At 39.8% G+C, this 12,867-nt stretch overlaps 1 protein-coding gene across 1 annotated transcript in view; it reads left to right on the plus strand.

Annotated features, from left to right (window-relative positions):
- The window catches only part of LOC150094836 (coiled-coil domain-containing protein 39-like), a 350,814-nt gene that overhangs the window by 168,998 nt on the left and 168,949 nt on the right, over positions 1-12,867 (plus strand). The window lies entirely within an intron of this gene.

Raw genomic sequence — 12,867 nt, forward strand, 5'->3', positions numbered from 1 at the left:
ACTTGGTTGTCTGAGGAGGATGTGATGTTGGGAATAGAATTAGAAGTATATATATAATTTTCCAGAAGGATACAGATGTGAAAAGAGAAGGGGAAGTGCTGTTAATGATTGCAGAGGAATTGTGTCTGCAAAGATTGGAAGTTGATGGTACATGCACAGATTTTGAATCTGTGTGGTGTGAAGCTGAAATAAACAGATTAATATATCTGATAGGATGCTGTTATAGGCCTGGGAATGCACAGAATAAATACTGATTATGAAATGTTTAGGCAAATTAGTTGGGCATGTAAAAAGAAGGTGATCCTGATGGGAGACTTTAATTACTGAAATATAGACTGGAAGAAGGAAATAGTGTATGGGAACAAGGAGAGTGAGTTTGTGGAATTTCTGGGAGATAAGTATCTTAAGCAGCACATGATTGCTGCTTAAGATACTTAAGCAGCAATCACGTGTTGCTTAAGATATGCAGCACATGATTGAAGCAACTAGAGACTTTAATGTTTTTGATTTGGTGATAACTTTGCAAGATGTAGTTGTTAATGAGGTTTTGACACTGCTGCCAGTTGGTGAGAGTGATCATGAGGTACTTGTTTGGGAAGTGATGAAACAAGAAAAGGTCACTGCCAAAAATGAATACATGCAGAAGTATAAAGCAGGTGATTATAGGAAGCTCTGTAGTCAGTTAGCATCAATATGTTGGGTAGATGAGCTGAGTGTAAAGGATGTTGACAGTGCATTGAAACTCATAAGGCAGTATCTAACAAAAGCAATGTATGACTGCATACCGAGAGTTAAGCGAGTAAATAGAGTGGGAGTGAAATGGATGAACAGCAAAATCAAGCAAGCTGTGCTGGAAAAGAAAATGTTATGGAGGGGGTACAAGGTAGCTGGTGGCAGTCAGATCCATGAAGAGTATAAGGTGCAGGCTAGAAAGGTGATGAGCATGGTAAGGAAAGAAAAGGTGCAGTATGAGAGGAGATTGGCTGGTCAGGCCAAGGTTAACTCAAGGGAATTTTTCCATTACATGGCAAGCAAGAGGAAAAATAATTATGGCAGACTAACATTGGTGGATAGTCATAGCAGCAGACTAACAGCTACAAAGGATATAGTGGAATTATTGAACGAGCACTTTATCAACTTTTACCAGTATGGTATAAAAGATCCAGTACAATATATAGAAGAGACATAAGTATTAGGAGAATTGGAAGTGAAAGAACCAGAGGTCTATCAGATGTTGGTTGGGTTAGATGTGAATAAAACTGTGGGAATGGATGACATATCACCACATATGCTTAAGGAATGTGCACCACAGTTTTTTATGCCCTTGACCTGGTTATTCAATGAAATTCTTGCAGTGGCTAAGGCTTCTAAGGAGTGGAAAGAGGGCAAAATAGTACCACTCCACAAGTGGTTCTAAGACAGAAGTCTCCAGCTATAGGCCAGTCTGTATAACTGTCTCTGTCTCTATATTCTAAGGAATAGAATATAGAATTGGGTTGATGGACATGGCATTTTTTATGAAGGTCAGCATGGATTTGTAAAGGGTAGGTCCTGTTTCAGTAATTTATGTTATTTATGTGACAAGTGTGTTAGAATCATATACAGTGATATTCTTAGACTTTGCAAAAGTGTTTGATAGATTACCACGTGATAAGTTGGTGTACAAGATACAGAGGATGGGAATAGACAGTATATTGGATGGATCAGAGATTGGCTCTCTGAACGATACTAACAGGTTGTGTATGATGGAGCAGTGTCTCAAAAAAGAAGGGTAACCAGTGGTGTGCCCCAGGGTTCTGTTTAACTTGTTTGTAAATGATATATCAATATATTATGTGGACTGACTGGGGATCTTCAGTTATTTGCTGATGATGCAAAGTTGGGAAGAATTATAAGTAACACCTGATGCTGAATCCCTTCAGGAAAATTTGAATAGACTTTTTAATTGGACAAAAGAGTGGGGTTGTAGTTTTAATAACAATAAGTGCAAGGTGTTGCATTTTGGAGTGCAGAAATATAAGGCTTTGTACTATATTGATGGTGTCATACCGCAGGATGTGGATGAGATCAGAGATTTGGGAGTGATGGTTGATAGTAGACTGAAGTTTAGAGGGCATATTGCCAGGGTTGCAAAGGTTGCACATTGTAGTGCTCCTATGATAAGAAGTACTCTAACATGCAAGGATAAGAAAGTGGTTGTGCCACTGTATAAAGCACTGGCCAGACCACACTTGGACTATTGTGCTCAGATTTGGTCACCTGGTTTTCAATGTGATGTGGAGACATTGGAGAGGATCCAGAGGTGAGTGATTAAGACAGTATTGAGACTTTGGAATGCTGGCTATGGAGAGAGGTTGAAGAGATGCGAATTGCAGAGATGTGGATTTGCTGGATAGGAGGAAGAGAGGTGATATGATAGAGATATTTAAGTTTGTGAGAGGATTTTATCAGAATTATCAGAATGTGTTGTTAATGCAAGGAGTGTTAAGGACTTGAAGATTCTATATGATAAATATGTTGTCAGTTGAATGAACCTACCACAATGAGTCTGTTGACTCCATGGAGGGTGTAATAATAATAATCTTTGTTTCCCAATTTTAAAACATTACATTTTGCAACATTGAACTTGCATCTCCATTCCTGTGCCCATTCACTCAATCTATTCAAGTCTTCTTGTAAGGCGACAACATCTTCTCTACTCGGCATAGTTCATTCCAATTATGTTCATCATCTGCAAACAACTGAATAGCCCTATCTGAACCTTTGCCAATATCATTAACATACAGATTAAATAGCAGTGGCCCTAAAACAGACTCCTGACACACACCATTAGTGACTTTCCTCTTCTGGGATATTGCTCCCCCATACACAACATGCTGATACCTATCAAATAGCCAGTCTCTGATCCAATGTACTAATCTAGTATCCAACCCTATCTGCTCTAGTTTGACTATGAACTTATCATGCGGTAATTTATCAAAAGCCTTTACAAAATTTAATTATATGTCCAAGGAAGCCATCACCTTATTGTAATAAGTAAGTAGATTCAGCGCCTAGAGTGGCAAATTTCGAGGAGCGGCAGAAATTTCTGGGTTCTCATTTTTGTAATTATAACATGTTCCTTATATGCTGCATCTACTCACAAGTAGAGAAATATTTTTCTTTTCCTCATTGTAAGTTTAGTCTGCAAGCATATTGGCATGTAATCAGATTCTACATAACTATACAGACCGATATATATATGTATATATATATATATATGTAGAAAGTATTTTTAACTTGGGTATAGTTATGTTAAAGATACCAAGCAATTTTAAACCTGGTTTTACTCCATTTTTTCCAAGTAAGCAAACAGACAAAATGTCAAGTTTGCGCCTGCAATTTATGCAAGACTAGCTGATCCCACAGGTAGTGCAAGACCAAGGCAACTCGTGGTAGACGTAGAGCAAGCTCTGATCACTAATCTTAATATTTACCCTTAATGCCAAAACACCTCCAAGAAGGGGATGTATGATGTTTTTTATTAAAGGAGCTTGCTCCACGTCTACCACGAGTTGCCTTGGTCTTGCACTACCTGTGGGATCAGCTAGTCTTGCATAAATTGCAGGCGCAAACTTGACATTTTGTCTGTTTGCTTACTTGGAAAAAATGGAGTAAAACCAGGTTTAAAATGGTTTGGTATCTTTAACATAACTATACCCAAGTTAAAAATACTTTCTACATCTATATCTCCTCCTGAGATTTTTATTTAATAAGGTTATAACACCTTATGGTAACTCGTGTTGGTAAAATACTTATACGCTCTGCATTACTAAATCTTGGTATTTCTAGCCTGGCTCCCCACTGATGAGACCTCAATAAAGGTCGAAACCGGTCTGGGTAGTGGCCCCTTGCCTTTAATACAAAACATCATACATCCCCTTCTTGGAGATGTGTTTTGGCATTAAGGTAAATATTAAGATTAGTGATCAGAGCTTGCTCCACGTCTACCACGAGTTGCCTTGGTCTTGCACTACCTGTGGGATCAGCTAGTCTTGCATAAATTGCAGGCGCAAACTTGACATTTTGTCTGTTTGCTTACTTGGAAAAAAATGGAGTAAAACCAGGTTTAAATTTGCTTGGTATCTTTAATATATATATATATATATATATATCGGTCTGTACACACACACACACACACACAGTGGTGCCTTGGTTAATTACGGCCTCAGATAACGACGTACTTCGTTAACGATGAATAACTCTAAGAAAAAAATCTCTTGGTTAACAACACAGGCTTTGGTTAACGGCTCTCGATTATGTGAACCTCTATCCGATCTAAAAAATCAGAATTTTCCGATCGCACTCAGCCATGTGCGGGAAGACATTGTTGAATAGAGAACAGCCATGCGGTATAGCTGTGAAGCTCAGATGACATTTTAAATGAGTTTTATCTGCATTTTTAATATGTACTATGGTTGTGGGGAGGAGCCGGAATAAATTAATCGATTTTCAATTAAATCTTATGGGAATCGCGCCTTGGATAACGATGGTAATCCTGGAACGGATTACCGTCATTAACCAAGGCACCACTGTATATTTATATTACGAATTTATGATATAAATAGGTTATGCATGTAAATCAACATGTTCGTTAAATATGGGGTGGGGGGGCACTTTCTGCGGGCCTACAGGTGGGAAATACCTAAATATGCCACTGAGTAGATTACTAAAACATGACCTCCCTTTAGCAAATCCATGCTGTCCATCAAAAATAATACCCTTTTTGTCAACTCAATTCTGGATCCTAGTTCTCACCAGTTTCTCCAACAGCTTAACCTGACACACAGATAGGCATGTAATTTGATGCTTGAGTTCAGTCACCTCCCTTATGAAGCGGCACAATCTTGCCCTCCATCCACTCCTTTGGAAGTCGACCCAGTGCCAAACTCATATTGAAAAATGTCAAGGCAGATGCTAACTCCCTGGCACATTCCTTTAGAATACATGGTGATATATTATCAATTCCCAGAGCCCTATTAACATCAAGTTTGCTCAATTCCCCATACACCTCTTGCTCACTTCCAGTCAGTCTCTCCTCCCCATCATCAACTGCTCTCAAATTCTCCATGATGTCACATTCACAAGAATTAAATATCTTTATGAACTGCTCATTTAGTAGTATCTCCACTATATCTTCCACAGCAATTGCCCTTAAAACATTTTTTTTTTTTTTTTGCTGACTACATATCAAAAGAACTCCCCAGGATTTTTTTTGGATTTATTAGCTAACTGCTGCTCATACCTCACTTTTGCTACACTTACCAATTGAGTCATCCGCCTTGACTGTTCTTTGTAATCAGGGGCATGCCAGTAGTGTCTGGCGCCTGTGTGCAAAACTTTAGCTGGCACCCCCCCCCCTCTAATAAAAAAAATCACTTTAAAAAAACGTTTTTTTAAGTATTTCCTCCTCTTTGGCATCTTTACTATCCTGGCACCTGTGTGCATCGCACACTTTGCACATATGGCCGGCATGCCCCTGTTTGTAATCCTCGTGGAATTGATTATTACCACTCCTGTAATATTGCCTCCATAATGCTTTTTTTCCTCTGTCTTGCTTAATCTCTTCATTCATCTGTTGAAAGTTTATTTTTCACTTGGTTAGAGTATAATAAAATTAGTTTAATCCTTTATCCAAGTGTGAGCAAACAAAGTATCTTCAGGACTGGGGTAAGGTGGTACAACACCAGGGAAACTCGTTGCAAAGGTGGAGCAAGCTACCAACACTCCTATCTCAGTATCTCCTATAATGTAATGCAAAACACATCTCCTTGCAGATATGTCTAATGTTATGCATTAAGGGAAGGGCCACTATCCAGACTAGTTTCGACCTTTATTGAGGTCTCTTCAGTGGGAGCCAGGCCCAAGTGGAGATACCAGGCAGAAGCATTAGCAGGTCATCTCTACCTATAGGAGTTGCCAAATGGTGTGCCACCCTTTTTTAATAAATTACTCTGGATTTAGAGAAAGATGTTGAAAGTTTATTTTTCACTTGGTTAGAGTATAATAAAATTAGTTTAATCCTTTATCCAAGTGTGAGCAAATAAAGTTTGCGCCTGAAAGTATCTTCAGGACTGGGGTAAGGTGGTTCAACACCAGGACAACTCGTTGCAAAGGTGGAGCAAGATACCACTCCTATCTCCGTATCTCCTATAATGCAAAACATATCTCCTTGCGGATATGTCTAATGTTATGCATTAAGGGAAGGGCCACTACCCAGACTAGTTTTGACCTTTATTGAGATCTCTTCAGTGGGAGCCAGGCCCAAGTGGAGAGACCTCAATAAAGGTCGAAACTAGTCTGGGTAGTGGCCCTTCCCTTAATGCATAACATTAGACATATCCGCAAGGAGATGTGTTTTGCATTATAGGAGATACTGAGATAGGAGTGTTGGTAGCTTGCTCCACCTTTGCAACGAGTTGTCCTGGTGTTGTACCACCTTATCCCAGTCCTGAAGATACTTTCAGGCGCAAACTTTATTTGCTCACACTTGGATAAAGGATTAAACTAATTTTATTATACTCTAACCAAGTGAAAAATAAATTTTCAACATCTTTCTCTAAATCCAGAGTAATTTATTAAAAAAGGGTGGCATACCATTTGGCAACTCCTATAGGTAGAGATGACCTGCTAATGCTTCTGCCTGGTATCTCCACTTGGGCCTGGTTCCCACTGAAGAGACCTCAATAAAACGGCCCCGAGAGAAAGCTCCATGTTCCAGTCTTCTTTTGGATTCCATTTGCCAGTTACCAGATCCCGAGAGAGAGCTCCTATTCCAGTATTGTTTGGTAAGAACCCTTCTAGTTTTTCTTTTGTTGGGTTTTATTTTTTGCGGCCTCGTTCCAATCGGTGCAGGTCCGTTTTAGGGTATTTCCATTCAGGGACTGAAATTTGCTATTCCGTTGGTAAGGTATTTGCTTTTAAACAATGTCGAAATTCTTGCCAAGAGTTCGTACTCTCGGGATCGAAATTGACCCAAACATCGACAAAGCGACGTTTGTGAGAGCTCTTCTCAAAGTCGTCAAAGCAGAAAGTATTTACGGGCTTACCCCTTACGGGGGGGGGGGGGGGTAGATTCCAAATAGTAACAAACAACATAGAAACAAGAGAAACGCTCCTAAAAGGCGTAGAATGTGAAGGGAAAAAATACCTACCCTTCCTAGTCGGGAGTATTTTAAAATCTGTAAAAATTGACAGGTTTCCACTCGAATATCTAGAGAAAGGGGAGGAAATCATTAAAACCATTTTCTCCAAGTGGGGGACTATCCGAAACGTAACAATCGGACAAGACGCGGATATCCCAGAGTGGAAATCAGGGGAAGTGAGCATTTCAATCGAGATGAAAACCGAGGTTCCCAACTTGATTTTTTTAGGCTCAGCAAGAGTAATAGTCAATTATCCAGGCGTAAGAAAACAATGTTTTCGGTGCACCGCTTTGGGTCACCTTAGCACTCACTGCCCGAAAAACAACACATGCCGCAACTGCTTATCGGCAGAACACACATTGAATCAATGTGAGTCACCATGCCGTAAATGTGGGAACACATCCCATAAAATAGACATTTGTCCTAATAGGACCCTTGCAGAAAGAGCAGGAGGCGCCATAACACCTGCGGCAGTAGCCATTCCTAAGCTCACAACACAGGACTCTCAAGCTACCGGCCAAACAGTAAACGAACCACAAACAACTGAACCAGAAGAGTTTCCAGCCCTCCAACTGCCAGCTACCGCAACGACTACATTAGGAAATCGGGCAATAACTGGGAGGAACGCAGAAGGGAGAATTAGGAAGAAAAAGAAACAGAACACTAAGAAATCGGAAGGCAACAATGACAGCACAGAAACAGAGGAAATGGAAATCCACACCAGTACAACTAAACGACCCATCACGCCGGAAGAAGAAGGAGAAATGAAACGAAATAAACAGGAAACTGAAAGCCAATTAGAAGCCTCAAGTTCAGATGAGGATGAGGAAGGAAATGAGTTAATATCGCGAAACAACACAGAAAATGAGGAAGAAACCTCTTCAGAAGAAGAAGACAGAGAGCAAGGAAACAATCCAGAAACTAAGGAAGGAACAGACTTTGTTAAAAGCAATACTCCAAACGGCTCTGTCATTTTGAAGAACTTTAAGGGATCTCCAAAAATGGCAGGAAATCTATTTCAGATAATGACCACAAAAGGAGAGCCAACTTTCTTGCTCTTTAAAAGGAGCAATAGACTCATATGGGGAGAACTCTATGTAAAGGATATAACCAAGGTCGAGCCCCAGCAACTGGACGGTCACCTGGACTTAAGAGAGGAGGAAAAACAACACTTATGCGACACATTGAAGTCGCTGACATGAGTAGATCTGGAAAAGAGATACCCAGGGATAATGAAGGAATTTGAAAAAAGAACTTTACCAGTAGATACAAACACCGGTTCTTCTCATGCCATTACAAAACCGGTAAAAAGAAAAGAACCCCGATATGAATATTCGAATGTAACAAAACGAATCCTATTCTATCTTAGGAATAAACCCGAGATAAAAAACAAAGTCCACACAGCTGTACAGGAAAAGGGAGACGTGGCTTTGCAATGTGAAGGTGAGCTAGAGAGTCTTAGAATATGGCTCAAGTTTGGGAAAGTCACTTACGACCGAGCGGAATAGAATGAATGCTTGAAGAGAATATGGCAACTTAAACGTGGTAAAAGACTATGAGGAAGTGGTAAGAGATAGCAGGGCAAATATGACATAAAAAAAAAAAAAAGGCCCCTTCTAAGTTTCTTGGTTCTGTTTCTGTATGTTCATGCTTAATCCACATAGGAGGGAGCAGACCTGAGAACCCGAGCGGCGAAGGCTTACTGCGAGGCAGTGCAGCTCCTTGCGGGCTGCATCACTCGGGCCAGGCTCTTCCCCCGTTCTTGCAGTATTTTTCTGTTAATTCACCGACTTTTGTTGTTCTATGTATGCGTGTTCTAGCTCCTTTGTTGTTTCTGTTTATGTGTGTCCTAGTTCTTTTGATTTTCAATTTATGTGTGTCTTCCTGCATTTGTTTTTTTTCACTTCTTTCATCGGCCAGACATCTGAAGAGGTGGCTGGCCAGAGAACGGATGGAGGGAGATAATGTCGGAGATCTGCTTGGTGTTGGCATTTAAGTCAGGCCAAGTAGATCGACTGAGGTCTCCTTTAACTATCTACTACTATCCACTCTATCTTTCCTCTCCTCTCTCACTATCAAGCTGACTCTCAGCACAACTTTTTTAAATCTAAAGAGGCCAGTGATGAAAGGCATGAACTCCCATTCTACCCTCAATAAAGGTTGAAACTAGTCTGGGTAGTGGCCCTTCCCTTAATGCATAACATTAGACATATCTGCAAGAAGATGTGTTTTGCATTATAGGAGATACCGAGATAGGAGTGTTGGTATCTTGCTCCACCTTTGCAATGAGTTGCCCTGGTGTTGTACCACCTTACCCCAGTCCTGAAGATACTTTCAGGCACAAACTTTGTTTGCTCACACTTGGATAAAGGATTAAACTAATTTTATTATACTCTTCATTCATCCTTTTCACACCTACCTTATTTAACCTTCTGACACTTGGAATATATTTATATATTGCTTCTACCAGATAGATCTTGAATATCACCCAAGCAGCAATGATCTCCTTTCCAGCTAACTCCTCCTTCCATGCTACACCTGCAAGCTGTCTCCTGAGCCTCTCATAATCACCAGCCTTTTAGTTCTACATATAACCTTTTTTTTCACAGAGGTCCTTACACTGTGTTTATCAGAACTTTCCAGACCCCCCCCCCCATACATATCCCCATAAAGATATGTCTTCATTAAGGGATTCTATGGCAATTTTGTGTGAAGTTATTAGCTTCTATATACACATAACCCAGTCGTGAAGTTACTTCACACACAAACTTTGTTTGTTTGCACTTGGATAAAGAATGAAACCAAGAATTTAATTTCTTGGCATCTTTAATTTATAGTATAACCAAGTGAAAAAACTTCTGACAAAATAGTCTTGTTACAGAAAAGGTAAGTTATGTTCTAGGAACTAAAAATCTGTCTCTAAAAATGTCGATGGAACACAAATAAAAGCATTTTAATTAAATATTGCATGATGTAATAGAAAAATCTTACATACTTCCCATACAAAAAAAAAATAAATAAATAAGATACTGCATTCTTGTTAATATAGTGTGGTGCTGACGCTTTGAAAATATTGAAAAAAAATTCAGTATTGAATTTTTGCTCAGAGAGAGTAACCATCCAGTCTTGTTTTGGGAGGTTGCTAAACATTAGAATTCTCTCTGGAAAAAAAAAAAAAAGAGTTTATGTTGAACTATAAAGCTGATAATTATGGCAGTCTTAGGAGGAGGTATCTTGAAGCAGTGCCATAGCTTGAGTAACTACAAGGACATAATGTTAGCGGTGCATGGGTAGTTGGGTATTATTTGAGAGAAGCAGTGTCAGACTGCATACCCATAGTCAGGAGGATTAACAAAGTGGGGGGGGGTTAAGTGGAAGTAGAGATATAAAGCAAGAGCTGCAAAAAAAAGAAAATAGTCTGAAGGGAATATAAAGAAAAAGGTGATCGGCATACTCATTAGCACTGCAATGTGCAAGGAAGAAGGATGACTAAGCATGTCAAAGTAAATTCTAAAGAGTTTTTTTTTTTTGTTATGTAGCAAGTAAGAGGAAGAATGACTATGGAAGGATAACTTTAATCAATGCTGATGGTAGGAATATTATATAGGCAGAAGAAATAGTTGATTTGCTGAGTTATTATTTGGCCAGTGTATCAACCAGGTGGAGATTTTGCAGTTGTCAATATGACAGAGATTGATGTCAGAATTGGAGTAGATGAGCAGGAGGTGCTCAGTATATTGAAAAATATCAATGTGAATACAGTATTGGGACTGGATGGCATATCGGCCCATGTACTACATGAATATGCAAGAGAATTGGCAGTGCTTCTGATGAAGTTGTTTAGTCTTAGTCTCTGGTATGGTTCCAAGGGAGTGGAAAGAGGGTAAAGATAGTTCCATGGGTTTTTGGCATCTCCATGAAGATGGCTCCATAAAGGTGGCTCCAAGATAGAAGTAGCAAATTACAGACCAGTTAACACTTCAGGTGTGCTGATTAATGTATTGGAAAAATTGGTTAAAGGTAAAATTCAGCAGTAGGTGGATAGGAACATGATACTGTATAGTGAGCAGCATGGTTTTGTAAAAGGTAGGTTCTTCCTTAGTAATTTACTGATATTTTATAATTGATTGACAGCAGAATTCGTGTGTAGAGGCTTAAGTGCTGTGAGGACATCATGTTGGAGGCTTAATGGATTTTTTACCACACTCAAAAAGAATTAAAATAGAATTTAATACTTCCTATATTTCGTCCTAGTCACTAGGACATCTACAGGGATTACAAAAAAATTAATGTAACATATACACAAATAACAAACAATACTAAGCCCCAACCACGTGGGTGACACTAAAGTCCTATCTAGGTAGAGCGCCCTCTAAGGGCAGTAGTAGGTGGCCTGGAATGTAAGGTGGGAACTCTGGTGATGAGTGTTTCCCAAATCTTCAGAAGCTTAATGCAACCGTATTTATTGAGGTTTGGTTGGTTTTTGAGAACTGCTGCTGCTTCTAAGAAAAGTCTCTCTTTCTTGAATTGGCTGTGGTGGAGCATGGTGGTTTTCTTCCATGATACCCTGTGGGTGGTGTCCAAAACATGGTCAGCCAAGCCTGAATGGCCATAGTTGTGTTTGAAGATGTAAGACTTGTGTTCCTCTAGACGAATGGATGCTGATCTGCCTGTCTGTCCAAAGTACACCAGCTTACAGGAACAGGGTACTTTGTAAACTCCAGGCAGAGAGAGAGGAGGGAGCTGATCTTTCGTAGAACGGATAAGGGTAGCAAGTTTGCGGTGGGGCTTATATGCTGTGTGTAGGTTGTACTGTTTTAGTATCTTGGCTATTTTTTCGGATGTGTCACGGATGTAGGGTATGGTGATGGCATTTTTAAAATCTTGTTGACGAGAAGGACGGGGAATGGGGGAGGAGTTGATTATTTTTTTGATACTGTGATCGCTGTAGTCATTGGAGAGGAAAGTGCTGTGTATGTGGTTAAGCTCAGTAGTGAGGGCGGTTCCACTGGAACAAAGATTGTGGGCTCTCTTGGTAAGAGTTTTAATAATGCCATATTGTTGAGAGGGGTGGTGGTGGGAGAGTTTGTGAATGTATCTGCCTGTGTGTGTGGGTTTTCTGTATACGGTGAAGGTAAGTGTATCATTAGACAGGCATGTGACTAAGGTGTCTAGGAATGGTAAACAATTGTTCTTTTCCTTTTCCATAGTGAACTGGATTCTTGGATGTAGACTATTGAGATGACTGAGGAAGGAGTCTAACGTGTCTGGGCCATGAGGCCAAATAGAGAACACATCATCTACATATCTTAGCCAGATAGAAGGTTTGAATGGGGCTGAGTCTATGGCTCGTTTTTAGAAATATTCCATATAGAAATTGGCAAGGGGGGATGAGATGGGTTTCCCCCTCTAAGGAATAAAGAAAATGGCTACACCACTCTGATACTGCTGGACTTTGCAAATGCATTTCACAGAATACCAAATGGAAAACTATTACAAAAGTTGTAGTAAATGGAAATGGACATGAAGCTGGTAGCCTGTATAAGAGGATGGCTGACAAACAGACACCAGAGAGTAGTATATTACTTGGATATTAAAAAACACACCACCAAATAAAAGATAGGGAAGTTATTATCCTTCTTCATAAACCTATGATTTGGCCACATCTTGACTACTATGTCAC

The sequence above is a fragment of the Typopeltis vanoorti genome, chromosome 21 (genome assembly GCF_054136105.1).
Source record: "Typopeltis vanoorti isolate ZY-2024b chromosome 21, IOZ_Tvanoo_1.0, whole genome shotgun sequence".
NCBI lineage: Eukaryota > Metazoa > Arthropoda > Arachnida > Uropygi > Thelyphonidae > Typopeltis > Typopeltis vanoorti.